Below are 13,794 nucleotides of genomic sequence, written 5' to 3' on the forward strand. Positions count from 1 at the left end.
GGGTGTTGAAAAGCAGTTATTACAATAGTTTTTTTTGTTTTGACTTCCTGATGCATCTGCAGATGTGCACTGAACTTAATACTGTAATCACAATGGCGACTTTACATCATTCAGGGAGTCATTCCTTAAGCCTAGCTAGAGTCCTTCCACTTACTTTATAAGTACATAATTCCCTGCATTAAAATCTTTCCTGCCTAAAATACCTAAATGGCTTCTGTTTCCTGTACTGAACCTGCCTAATACATGGAGGAATTGAAATTTCAGGTGGGTCTTAAGGAAATGGTCAACTTTTGACATAGAATGAGAACCCAGAGAGAACTTCAGGCAGAGGGAATAGAGTGAGCAAAGATTAAAAGGCAGAAATGGCCATGGCATTTTTTAGAAACATTGAGGAAGTTGATTACAGAAGAGAATGATAGAGTTTCCTGTTATACAAATTTCTTTATTTCCTATCGAATCCTAAATTTTTTCATCTCTTTTTCTTTTCCACTTCCTTTTTTTCTTTCTCTCTTCCCTCTCCTTTCTTTCCGCATATCACTTGTCTATCCCTTTAACCTTCCATGTCACACAGTAGCATTCATAGACATTGCTTACTTATTTTGGTGGCCTTCAGAATTAAAGAAGTTGCTGCACCTCCAAAGTTTTGTTCTTTCCACTGAATATTCCACTATTAGGTCAGCAGGCTCATTCTTGAACTTGGCTCTATTACTAAGCAGTCTCATTCATAAATTTAGTCTCCTTAGACTAACTAGATTTATTGTGGGCTGTCAGAAATCCTCCCCAGATGTGCATGACTGCACTTGGAAGCTTTGAGCTTTACAACCCTGTTTACTGCCACCTAATTCTAACCAGAGCAATATCTCTTATCCATTGGCAGAAAAGAGTTAAGGATGTGATAGGGAATTTGAGTTAGTGGTAGGCTTGAAAGTAATGTGATGGGCTTGTAGAGGATGAGTGCAAGGCATGTTGCAGGCAATAACATAGATATTTCACCGTAGCTCTCAGCAAATTATATCTCCTAAGGTACAAAACATAAAGTCCAACATACATTTGATGTTTAGCATCTATAGTATTTGGTGAGCCATTGTGAAGCACATACCAGTTACTTTTGATAAAGTAGCTTGAAAGAACTCTTGATTTTTTTTTAAATCCTTGCTCCAAACATACCCTGTAATTTTGTTTTCCTGCCCCATTTACTGTTATTCATTCTCAATGTTTTATATTGCCTATTACTCAGTAGCTCGACTTCTTGTTGTTAATAACTGTAGTCTTGGGTAACTTTTTCTTTGGCTTTATGAACATTTTTTTCTCAAGTTTATTTTATCCAGGCTAGGTATTTAGCAGCTCTGTGTTTCTTATAAAAAGAAATACAAATTATAAAAGCTAAAATGAACCTTGAAAAATATTTAGTGCAGCATTTCCCAAAGCTTCCTTTTTTTTTTGAGACAGAGTCTCGCTCTATCATCTAGGCTGGAGTGCAGTGGCATGATCTAGGCTCACTGTAAACTCTGTCTCCCCGGTTCAAGCGATTTTCCTGCCTCAGCCTCCCAAGTAGCTGCGCTTATAGGCGTGCGCCACCATGCGTGGCTAATTTTTGTATTTTTAGTAGAGACAGGATTTTACCATGTTGGCCAGATTGGTCTCAAACTCCTGACCTCAGGTGATCTGCCCGCCTCAGCCTCCCAAAGTGCTGGGCATGCCCAGCCCCAAATCTTCTTTCTTAAAGTAATATTCACATGTAATATTGTGTAAAAAAATGAGTCCCATGGTCAGATAAGTGTAGGAACTACTGCATGTCCCTCCTTGAAAATTTAGCATGTATAAGCATTCTAGAAGCTCTGAGAAGTTGCACAGTGAAGAAACCCATTAATTTTTTAAGTCCAAAATTTCTCATAATCATTTGATCCCAATGCCTTTTTTTTTCCAGCATAAACTAACAGCATTTAAGGAAACAGTGATCTGTAAAACACTTTGGTAAATAAAATATTAGTTTATAACTTAAATGAATTTCCTCATTTCACAATTGAGGAAACTGAGGCCCAGAAAGTTGTTTTACTCATCACAACTAAAAACAATGCCTTACACAAAGAAGGTACTCAATAATTGTTTGGTAAATTGAATGATATATTTATGTTTAGATAACTAGTTAGAGCCAGGACTAAAACCCAGCTGTCCTGACAAGTTAGACCTATAGCATTTAATAAGGATAATGCAGTTCACTTCTATTCACTGCTATTTAAGCTGATGATAAAAACATTCTATAATTGCCATAAAAAAAGTATCATATGCTGGTTTAAAAGGCAAACTAAAGAAGTTGAATAGTTGGCTGATGTTTTAAATCGACTTAGACCACAGTTATCTATCTCTTTAGTTTTTAACAGTGTCAAATATTGGTCTCTTGATATTGTTCAGAGCACTCTGGGTTTTGAAAAAACAGTTCAAGTATGTGCAAAGGCATCTGAAAGGGGAATTTTCTGCAGCTTTTTCTACTCCCATGATTCTCACAAAATTCTTCAATTCATACTAGTCTAGAAAGTAATGGATCTTCCATAAAGATGTGCTAATCCCAAGGTGATCACAAAAAAAAAGATTTTCCCACCTCTGAACAGGTTTCTTTTGTTGTTGTTGTTGTTTCGCTACTTTTTTTTAAGTATGCTTAGTATGTTATACCAAAAATAATGTTTCTTTTTTATATAAAATATTGTGCTATATATAAGAAATACCTCAGAATTTCTGTTTTTTAGGACTCCATTTTGGCATGATATTTTTTGGTCATTACCTACTTAGCTATGTCATATTTTAATATCACCAAAGAAAATATCTTAAAATGAAATTCTTGAATTGCGCTTGACCTTTCTGGTTGACAGTCAGCTTAAATTATATAGTATCTCCCATTATCTCACAACAGATGTCATCTCTTAGGAATGCTTCCTTTCGTTGAAGAAGACACTGTGACAATAGGAAAGGGATGTGGGGTGAAAAACAAGTCACATATTTTTTGTTTATCTGCAAAAGTCTGTGCATAGTTTTTATTGCTGAAAATAAACGTGTATCATGATTGGTGTATGGGGGTTCACATTAGTATCAGAAGTTTTTATGGCCACTTTGCTGGTGACCTAGTATATTGTGCTGTTTTCTCGACTGCCTTTGTAAACACAGTAGCCTTAATAGATCATTTTGAAGGAAGCTGCCATCCTGCTGCATCTGTTGGTAGCCTTTCTCAGGTTTCTGACATATCCTTAATCTGATGCTCAGCCTTGTCATTTGGATCAATAGTAAACTAGATAAGATGTCTTCTACTTGCAAGGCTATGGCTATAAAAGGTATTTGAAAAATAAATTCACTTTTTATGTCCATGCCACAAACCTGGGGAGTACTAATTTGTCATTTGTCTCTCCATCTGTCTGTAAACAGTCAGTTAAATTGGTTATTGATGAGAATAAGGTGAATTATACTTGAAACAAGAGTAATATAGAAATAAACTTCATAGTAAATGTCTTAGAGTCCTACAAAAAGGTGACATATTTTATCTGTTGTCTTAACTTTAATCTCTACTTTAGAATAATGAGCAATTTGTTTTATATTTTCTATTCCAAATCATCAATAATAATTATAATTAATTATAATTATAAATTATACTTTACAAACCACTCACATATAGTATTCAATCTTGGTAACCTCGATAACTATCCATTTTACAATTTGTAAAGCATTTGTTATTTATTCAAAAAATGTTTATGTAGTGCCCACTATAAATGAGGCACTGTGCTAGGCACTACAAATTCTCTATACAAAAAAAAATTGTGATGATAGAACATGTTAGAATTGTAGCATTTTAATGTTAGAAGGAATCCTAGAGATCATCTACTACTAACTTCTCATTTTACAGGAAACTAGATCTCAGACAGTTTGTGAATCATGCTCAACCAGCTATTTAGTGACTTTTTTTCTATTATAGGATATAAACAGATAATCTTTTAAAAGTAAACCCATAGTTTAATCTTTTTGAATTTATATTTCCTCATCTAAGTAGTGAGAATAATTCTGGTTTCCACAACAAGAATACTGTGAATATTAAGTAAGGCATGATTAAGGAGGATTTTGAAATTTAAGTGCAATCTGAGGATAAGAAACAACTCCTTGTAGACAAGAGACAGGAAAAGAGTATGTAAAAATGTAAACTGCAGTTACCTCAGGTTTAAGAGGTGCAGGCTGATCATTGTTTTCTTCTTTATACTTTATTTTTGAAATTCCTTTAATGGACATGTTATTGCTTTTATAACAAAAATTTTAAGTTTTTTTCTTTTTTTCTAACTTTATGTTTTGATATAATCTCAAATTTACAGAAAAGTTTCAAGAACAGTGCAAATAATTTTCATATACTCTCAAATTCCTCAAATGTGCACATTTTGACACGTGTGCTCTATCCTTCTCTCTACTTTGGCTTGATATATGGGAATGTGTAGATATTGCCTTCTGAATCATTTAGAGTAAGTTGCAGGTGTGATACTCCTTTGCCCCTAAATTTCAGTGCATAGTTTCTAAAAACAAAGACATTCTCTTACATAACCACAGCTCAATTATCACAATCAGGCAGTTAACATAAATAATATTATCTCATCCAAAAATCTTACTTAGATTTTGCCCATTGTCCCAACAATGTCATCTATTTAAAAAAAAAAAAAAATCCAGGATCAGGCATTCCATTCAATCATTTATGTCTTTTTAGTCTTCATTAATCTGCAACAGTTTTTCAGTCTTTTGTGTATGTATGTGTGTACTTCATGATATTCACATGTTCTAAGTATACAGGCCAGTTAAATTGTACAGTAGCCTTCCTTTTTAATTTGTCTGATATTTCCTTATAATTAGATTCAGATTATGCACTTTTGGTAAGAATACCACAGGAGTGATGTTGTGTTCCTCTCAGTGCCTCATATCAGGGAACATGTGTCATCAATTTGTCCCAGTAATGGTGTTAATTTTGGATTATTCACTTGAATAAAGAAGCTCCTGCCAGGTTCCTCTGATGTGACATCACTATTTTTTCCATTGTAACTATAAATAATAAGTATCTTGTGGGAGCTAATTTGAAACTATATAAATATCTTGGGACCCCTGAAACCCACTCTATTGTTAGCATCATTTGACCACTCACACCTGAGTTGGTTGTTACAATGATGGCTGCCACATGAAAAAGTTATTTATTTAGTTATTCATTCATTTTTAATTTTTTGTTTATTTATTTATTTTTGAGGCAGAGTCTCACTCTGTCACGCAGGCTGGAATGCAGTGGCACTATCTTGGCTCACTGCAACTGCTGCCTCCTGGATTCAAGCGATTGTCATGACTCAGCCTCCCAAGTAGCTGGGAATACAGGTGTGCACCACCATGCCTGCTAATTTTTGTTTTTTTTAGTAGAGATGGGATTTCGTCATGTTGGCCAGGCTAATCTCAAACTCCTGACCTCAGGTGATTCACCCACCTCAGTCTCCCAAAGTGCTGGGATTATAGGTGTGACCCACTGTGCACAGCTGCACAAGTTATTTTTAAAACCACTTCTTATTTAAGATATACAGTTAGATGTATACTTTGATGAAAACTATGCAAATCCTCTCTCTTTTTAAACAAAAAACTAAAAAGGATTAGAAGAGTTTTCACAGAAATGCTAGCAGAGCTTGTGTTAGGCTTAGGGTAATAAAATTGTTGGTAACCTTTTTTCTTACTTTGTTTTCCCAATTTTTAATAGTTTTTCAGAATTTTCAATATATGTAAAACATATAATTTCTAATTTTTGAATGGGTTTCTAAAATGTATGTTTGTTTATTTCCATTTGGTCCACAAAGGGCTTGAAGGAAATACCAAAATATTGATTTCAGAATTGTAGTGTGCTTGCACTTGGAAGAATAGTTAGATTAGAGTTAAAACATAGCTATAACAAATAGGATATCTACCCTGGCATAAATTACAAATTGACACAACTAAAATAGTCTTTAATCTGCAAATCTTTATTCCTCACTTCAGCCACTAAGCTGTAGCATTATGCTTTCTCAACTCAGTTGCTTCTCTTAGTTTCAAATAAAAAGGTCTAGAATGGTGGCAGACAGATGAGGAGCAGTATAGAGTTCAGGGATTGATTTGCAGATGGAGGTATATTTTGATATAATTTTTTAAAGATGGCTAAATTTGAAACTAGAAGATACAGTTTTGAATTCAAGCATCATCACTGTGAGGATTTAGGCTACCATTTTGAAAATGGATAATAGTTACTAAGTCAGATTACTAGTTATGCTCAGCATTTGATTAAACCCTTTAATGCATGGTCTGAATGAGGTTCATTAAAGGTTTTTTAGTATAATTGAATTTACTTATACATTTGTCTGTATATTTGTCTTTTCCCACCATCTAAGAAATCCCATCCATAGTGTGGAACTGAAGTAGAGAAGGCAACAGATGGATTCAGTCAGTTGTTTGAAACAGTTCCCCCAAAGGCACATATCTTCGCAGAGTAGGCGAATTGATTTTTCTAAACTGCATGCTAGGATCAATAAAACTAAGGTACATTGTTGGAAAACTAAAGATGGAGCCTACAAGACTTGGGGTGCTTCAAAGGAACCAGGAGTTAAACAAGATTTGTTGCATTTAGCTTCTGAGTTTAATATTAAAATATGATGTTTTAATAACTTTGCTTGCAGTGTTACTGAGAAGGCTGGTCAGGGCCAGTAAGGAGAACAGGCTACACAGATTATCATGGACATCAAACAATGAGAACATTAGGAGCAAATGAAAGCTATTTTGTTTACAGAGACTACTTTTATGATGAGAGGAGAGCGATGATGGTATCTGAGAAAGAAACCAATATTTGTTGAGTACTCGTTGTGCACTGGTCACTTTTTTTTCTTTTTTACCAATGGGAAATCTGAGGCTTTGAGAAGTAACTTGCTCACAGTTATTAATAATATAGCCAATGAAGTGCCCAGATCTGACTGGTTCCAAAATCCATTCTCATTTTATTACACCATACTGCCTCCCCATGGAGTGGCATTTTTGGATCCCCTAAAGCGAACATCAATATGCTAGGAAAATGAATTACTTGTGCAGTATTGGGAAAAAGGAAATAGGTGTAAAAACTGTTACCCTGTGGTTAAGGAAAATAAAAATTATTAGAAATTAAGTCATTGTTGAGTCAGTTAGAATAAAGAACATTTAGTTTTGAAGTAGCTATAGGGAGTGGGTCTTCTGCCTTTTAGAATCATAGAGTCAAAGGACATTAAGCTGGGTGGGCTTTAGATCATAATCCACCCTCCTTATTTTTCATGTGAGAGGAAACGGAGGCTAGGAAAACTTCAGTGATTTGCCTTTGGGTGTGGGGGTGTTCTGGCTGAGACCTCTCTCATGTCACTCCCTTACTTAAATCCTTCAGTACTGGCCGGGCGCAGTGGCTCACGCCTGTAATCCCAGCACTTTGGGAGGCCAACGCGGGCAGATCACAAGGTCAGGAGATCGAGACCATCCTGGCTAACACGGTGAAACCCTGTCTCTACTAAAAATACAAAAAATTAGCCGGGCGTGGTGGCGGGCGCCTGTAGTCCCAGCTACTCGGGAGGCTGAGGCAGGAGAATGGCATGAACCCAGGAGGCAGAGCTTGCAGTGAGCCGAGATCATGCCACTGCACTCCAGCCTGGGCAACAGAGTGAGACTCCATCTCAAAAAAAAAAAAAAAAAAAAATCCTTCAGTACTACTTCAGAAGACTGAAAGGAAAAGCCCAAACTCCTTGACCCTGCACTTTTCATCATCGAGTTCTTGCTTATCTTTTGGGCTTCAGTGTCCTGTGTCCCCAGTTCTACTCTATCCTCAGACATACTGTGTATTTAAAGCTTTCATTCTAGTCACCTCTTTTTCATCCTCCACACACAATGCCCTCGCACATTCAGCTTCCTTCCTACTTTAAGCTGGCGTAATTGCATATACTTTCAACATGCAGCTCAGACACTGTTTTCTCCAGTAAGCTTCTACTGACCCCTCAAGGCTGGGTTAGGTGCCCCTCTACAGAGTTCTTACTACCGTGTGTCCTTACCGCTATCATAGAACTGATCTCATTGTATGACAGCAGTGAATAGCATTGCATATGGTTTCACTTTCTATTACGGTCAAAGGGAGGGATAGTGTGGGGGTTATTGGAGCATGTAATAAGTGGATCCAAGAGACATGATATACACAACTTACTAATGTTGGCTTCAGAATATGCATATAGGAGGAGCTTATGGGGACAAATTGATTGGAAGGGGTGGGAGTAAGATTTGAAGCTGTCTTTATATAGCACTTTACATAAAATTCAGAAAATACTTATTGCCCTCCATATCAAAGAAATTGGGAGCAGGAACGAGATGGAGACATCGAGGAGTGCCAAAGTGTTAGTGATCCTAAATTAAGATCCTGTTCAACTGCCATCTCTTTCATGAAGTCATTCTATTCTAACCCTTTCCCCTCTTCACAAGGACATCTTGAAGAAGTCACAAGAAATGACTTTTAAGTACATCTTCTATCCTGTCTCTGTGGTCTGTTTTTGTATCCTTTTTATGCATTTACCCTTCCTTGCTTATAATTTTGCATTGCATACAAGCGTACATCTGTATAAAGCTTCCCCAACTCTTAGCATGGAGTCTGATACAGAGTAATTACATCAAAAATAACCACTGAATGTTGAATGAATGGTTTAATTAGGTCAGTGCTTCTCAAGCCCGGTTGCATTTTTGAATCACCTACCGAAAATTTAAGAAATATTAATTCCAAAGTCCCAGAAATTCTGATTTTGTTGATCTAGGATGGGAACAGACTTTTTTTTTAAGCTCCTAAGGATTGGAAACTCCTAGGTTAGGTTCTTTGTTTCAACAGTGGTTCTCAAAGTTTAGGATTCTAGACCAGCAGCACCAGCACTTCCCAGAAACTTGCTACAAGATGCAGATTCTTGGCCCCTACACCAGTGAATGACAAACTCTGGAGGAGGGCCTATGTGTTTTCAAGCCCTCCAGACGATCTTGATGCATGCTAGAGTTTGAGAACTTCTTTTGCTAGAGTTTAAGACAAAAAAAAAGTTGTCCTTAAATAAAATACCAACTGTGAGAAACCAAATATACTTTATAATCATCCTAAAAGGTTGTACCAATTTAAAGCACCACTCTAAATAAATGAGAGTACCTCACAAGCACAACAGAATTATCCTTGTGGAAATAAGCATCACAGCATTTTATAACTTTTTTCAATATTTATTTTTGGTTAGTTTCCTATATATAAAAGGCTCTCCAATGAAGGGATTAATTTTCATAATAATCTAAATAAAATAGGCTGTATTAGTCAGGAAGAGCACATGAAAAATCTGGCATTGGATAAGGAAGCCTCAGAGTCAAGAATACCTTTCCATAATTTCCTCTCATAGAGAAAAGCCTTTTTTTGACAGTAACATTTTCTCCTTCTTTCATTTGTGCTGTTTGACTACGTGCCACTTGATAGCTCTGTCTATTCCTATGGAAACCAAGTTAGTGGATAGAGCCAAGGCTTGGAGAAGGCATTGGGGGGAAATATTAGAAGAGTTCAGCCACAGAGCAACTAAAGATGTTGCCTTTCCCTCAGTCAAATCCTCTTCGAGAGCCAGAACTATTTCAAGCCAGAGAGATGTTCTTGGCTCATGTATTGTCTAGCTGCTCTGCCAGATGGATGAACATCTTAAACTTGGAAAATAGCAAATAAAGCTCCTATTCTGTCTTTGGAGCACATTCTTAGCCTTTGCTTAGAGAATTGTCAAATAACTAAAAAATATATTTTTAAAGATTTGCTTAAGATGGCAGATTAGTGATGTGATTCTCATCATATTTGTTCAGTACTTAGAACTTTTAGCAATAAAACACAGAATTAAGCCTTGACAATCAGAAGTTTAAGTAAAGAGGAAGAATGTCGGTCAGTGGAAAAAGCAATGCAGATTTCATTTTATTTCTGTAGCTCAGTGAATTTATGTCTTTCATGAGTTGATTGCTGTAACTGTTTGCTTCCCTATAAAATCACTTTAAAGACGACAAAACCAGAGTACAAACAGACATCGAAATCAACTGAAGTAAGAAAATTATCTAAGCATACAAGAAGGCATTCTCCTTTCTAATCCATTTCTACTCTGCATTTTATATGACAGTGGTAGCTAACTCATGATTGCATTGTACTGAGCCATTTATGTGGATATTTATATTATGTTTATATTTCAAGAAGGGTGTAGAGATTCATATTTCCAATTTATATTCTTTGATTTATGTCAGAAAATTAATGTCTTCTGAGAAAACAGTTGAGACAACTATTAATATAGATGCCTCATAAATCTATATCTTGAATCTAGCCATCTCTTCTAATCTTCAGGTCTGTATATATCTGCCCCTCCCCCACAACCTTTTCTTTTTGCTAGACCTCTCTGCATAGATTCCCTTCAGGTGCCTCAAACTCCACTTTAGAAAAAAAAACAGAACTCAAAAATTTTTATCCCTAACCCTATTTTTTTCTTCCATCTCTTCAGTTGTTGGTAACACCCTCTATCTGGTAGCCATTCAGGAATCTTATTATATATTTCACTGATCTGTTCCCTTATTTCCATTTAGCTCTCAACATTTCTATTGTGGATTGCTGTAATAACCCCCTTACTGCTCTGCTTGCCTAAAGATTTGTTCCCCTTAAATCAGTGCTTCACATAACCTCCAGCATCTTTTCTAAAAACACAAATCCAGTCATGTCATTTCCTTCTTAAATCTTCCCTTTTTCCTGTCTTAGTTTGCTTGGGCTTCTATAACAAAAATATTTTAGTCTGGATGGCTGGAACAACAGACGTTTATTTCTCACAGTTCTGGAGGCTGGAGAGTCCAAGATCAAGGCACCAGCAGATTCTGTGTCTGGTGAGGGCCTGCTTCCTGGTTCATAGATGGCTGTCTTCTTGCTGTATCCTCACATGACAGAAGGGAGGGAAAGAGCTCTCTGAGGTCTCTTTTTAGGGGTACTAATCCCCTTTATGAGCTCCACCCTCATGATGTAATCATCTTCCAAATGTCCCGTATCCTAATACCATGACATTGGCGTTAGAATTTCAGCACATAAACTGGGGGGGATTGGGGGTTGGGGGGACATATATTCAGTCTATAGCACTCCTTTTTACCAATATGATCAATTTTAGGCTCCTTATCATAACATATTAGACTATCCATTTTATAACCCCTGCTCACCTCTCTGATCTTACTTTTTACTTCCTCTTACAGTGCATTTCTTTTCTTTTTTCTTTTTTTTTTAGTTAGAGAAAGGGTCTCACTATGTGGCTCAGGCTGGTTTCTAACTCCTGGGCTTGAGTGATCTGCCCACCTTGGCCTCCCAAAGTGCTGGGATACAAGCATGAGCCACCATTCCTTGCCCTTACAATGCATTTCATATTACAATGATATTGAATGATTTGTGGAGTTTGAGATGTGATTTTACCCTAAATATAAGCTAAGAAGTTAGTCTGTTACTGTTTCATGGATGCTGACAATAGATACGAGACTCCGGGGTCAGAGACAAAGTAGTTTATTACTCACAACACAGCAAAAAGAATGAGCGCCACCTCTATGCTTCCCTTGCCCCCAGAGAACATGTGGAAGTTGCAGAGGCTACACACAGTGGGTTTTCGTCACAACTGAGGAACACCGAACTTCAGGAATCTACCACTTTTATAGTAAGCACTTAGTAAGCCCAGAGGAAGACGTTACCTCATCTCTCCAGTTGCTTGTTGCAAACACAACCCTGAAAAATTACCTAAGTAAAGAGTGGCCAAGACTTTGCATTCTTAGCATACCCAGTAAGAACATTTAGGAATGCTTCAGGCCCATGGTAGATTGACTCTTCCAACAACCCATCCGTCAGCCCAGCATTGTCTTGACATGAGTATGCCACTACCTCAGCTACTCTTATTAATCTTACCAAGAGAGACTAGGACCATCACTTTAATTTGTCTCATACAGCACTTACTTAACAAGACTCCAAGTAGCAGGATAAAAACATCCTGTAATATTGGTATCAACTATGTCCCTCAGTATCTTGGACTAAATCAACTGTGAATAAGCCCCAGAGGAGAAAGTGGATCTTACTTTATACAGCTAGGATGTAATCTAGGGCTGGTCTGTTATCTACTGTGACCCATGCAAGGGCGTTTAGACTGACATGCTAATCTTTGGCCTCATTGCAGATAGTTACAGGAGGTGCTAGATTACAGGGGCCAAAAAGCAACCCCCAAACTCAAAGGTGGAATATACCATGGCCTACTCTTTCCTACATACAAACATATAGCCTAAAGAGGCTGAAATAAAGAGTCACTTTATTTCAGGATTTGTCATTAAACTTGGATCAACCATTACGTTGATTTGTCTAAGCCACATGGGCAATATCACCAAGTAGTTGTTGCTTCAGTTGCCATGCATGACATAATCCAAAGCTTCTCACATGTCAGAAGAAGCATATGGATTTGTGTACATCAGATTAAAATAAGGTTGTGCCAGTCCCTCTACTTCCATGTATACAAGGGGGTCCACATTCAGAAGCTGTCATTGATGGTATCAAGCACAACAAAAGAATTAAGAACCACCAATGCCCATGTGAATTTTTCTGTTTCATAGCAAGCACATGGTCAGAGATGACACAGACGCAGGTCAGATGGCTGGCCTCAGCTGCTGTTTGATTCAGGTAGCTAACTATATATTTGTTTTGCCAGGATGCACTTGTGGATCCAGAGGACAAAGAAAGTATTAATTGTCCTCCCCATCCCTGTACTTCCTGAGGTCTCATGTGTTCCCTTCCTAGGGGCTGAAGTTGTTGCTTTCCTTCTTTGGCCACAGAGTTAATGTGTCCCATTCCAGTAGATATAACTTCGCCTTTTCTCCAGTCATCCCCTACTTGTGCCCATAGCTTATAGAAGGGTAAGTGCATATGGGACAAATTTAGAAACCTATTATGTCTTCCATTTTGGCCTATGTGGACCACTATAGAATGACTCGGTGAGCAGGGCACTCAATCAGATGGTCATTATGGATATTTATGATCTGGGACCATATCAGTTGAACAAAATGAATCCAGGTGGGTAAACCCGAATTAAGCTTGAATCTCTAAGCCCCCTTTTGGCTGGCGGCCACCCAAGGGATATATGAAACAAACCATCCTGAGATTGCTTTTGGGAAAAAGAAAGAAGCATGATAACCAGGGTTGGGCCAGGCAGAATCCCAAATTTTCAAAATAGATGTATATAATCCCGCACTCCTTTTGTCCTGATTATTTCCCAGGAGGCTACAAGGATGAAATGAACCCTTTCTGAAGGTGGCCACAGTTAGTAAGCAAACTGCTTCATACAGGAGTGTGGACCAGGAGGAGGTAAGAGAGGTGGAGCCAGAAACCTTTTTGAGTTGATTTTCAAGAAGGCCATTCCAAGCTCTCAACAATTCCAGATACCTGAGGATGGTAGGGAGCATGGAATGTCCGTTAAGTACCTAACTACTGGCTCATTGTTAGGCATATCATGGTCAGACTATAGAAGGTCTAGGAACCCCAAAACATGGTCCTCAGTGCTATAGCTTGAATAGGCTAATCAGACTGGAGCAGCAACTCCATATGGTGGAGCAGCAACACCATAACCTGAAAAATGTCTATGGGGGAAAGGCACTAGGTGAGCCCAAGAGGAGGTGACAGAGGTCCCTGCTGGGAAGGGGCAAGGGCAATCCTCCATGTAATGTGGACTCCTTCACCAC

The 13,794-nt window shown here is 37.6% G+C and overlaps 1 protein-coding gene across 7 annotated transcripts in view; it reads left to right on the forward strand.

The window, feature by feature from the left end:
* INVS (inversin) overlaps positions 1–13,794 on the forward strand; it is a 203,359-nt gene that overhangs the window by 98,418 nt on the left and 91,147 nt on the right. The window contains exon 2 of one of the 7 annotated variants that reach the window (XM_054520366.2): positions 13,333–13,420. The exons of the other annotated variants lie outside the window; for them this stretch is intronic. The gene's annotated coding sequence lies outside the window, so the exon portion shown is untranslated. The remainder of the gene's footprint in view (positions 1–13,332; positions 13,421–13,794) is intronic. 7 annotated transcript variants of the gene reach the window in all.

Source organism: Pongo abelii, chromosome 13 (assembly GCF_028885655.2).
Source record: "Pongo abelii isolate AG06213 chromosome 13, NHGRI_mPonAbe1-v2.0_pri, whole genome shotgun sequence".
NCBI lineage: Eukaryota > Metazoa > Chordata > Mammalia > Primates > Hominidae > Pongo > Pongo abelii.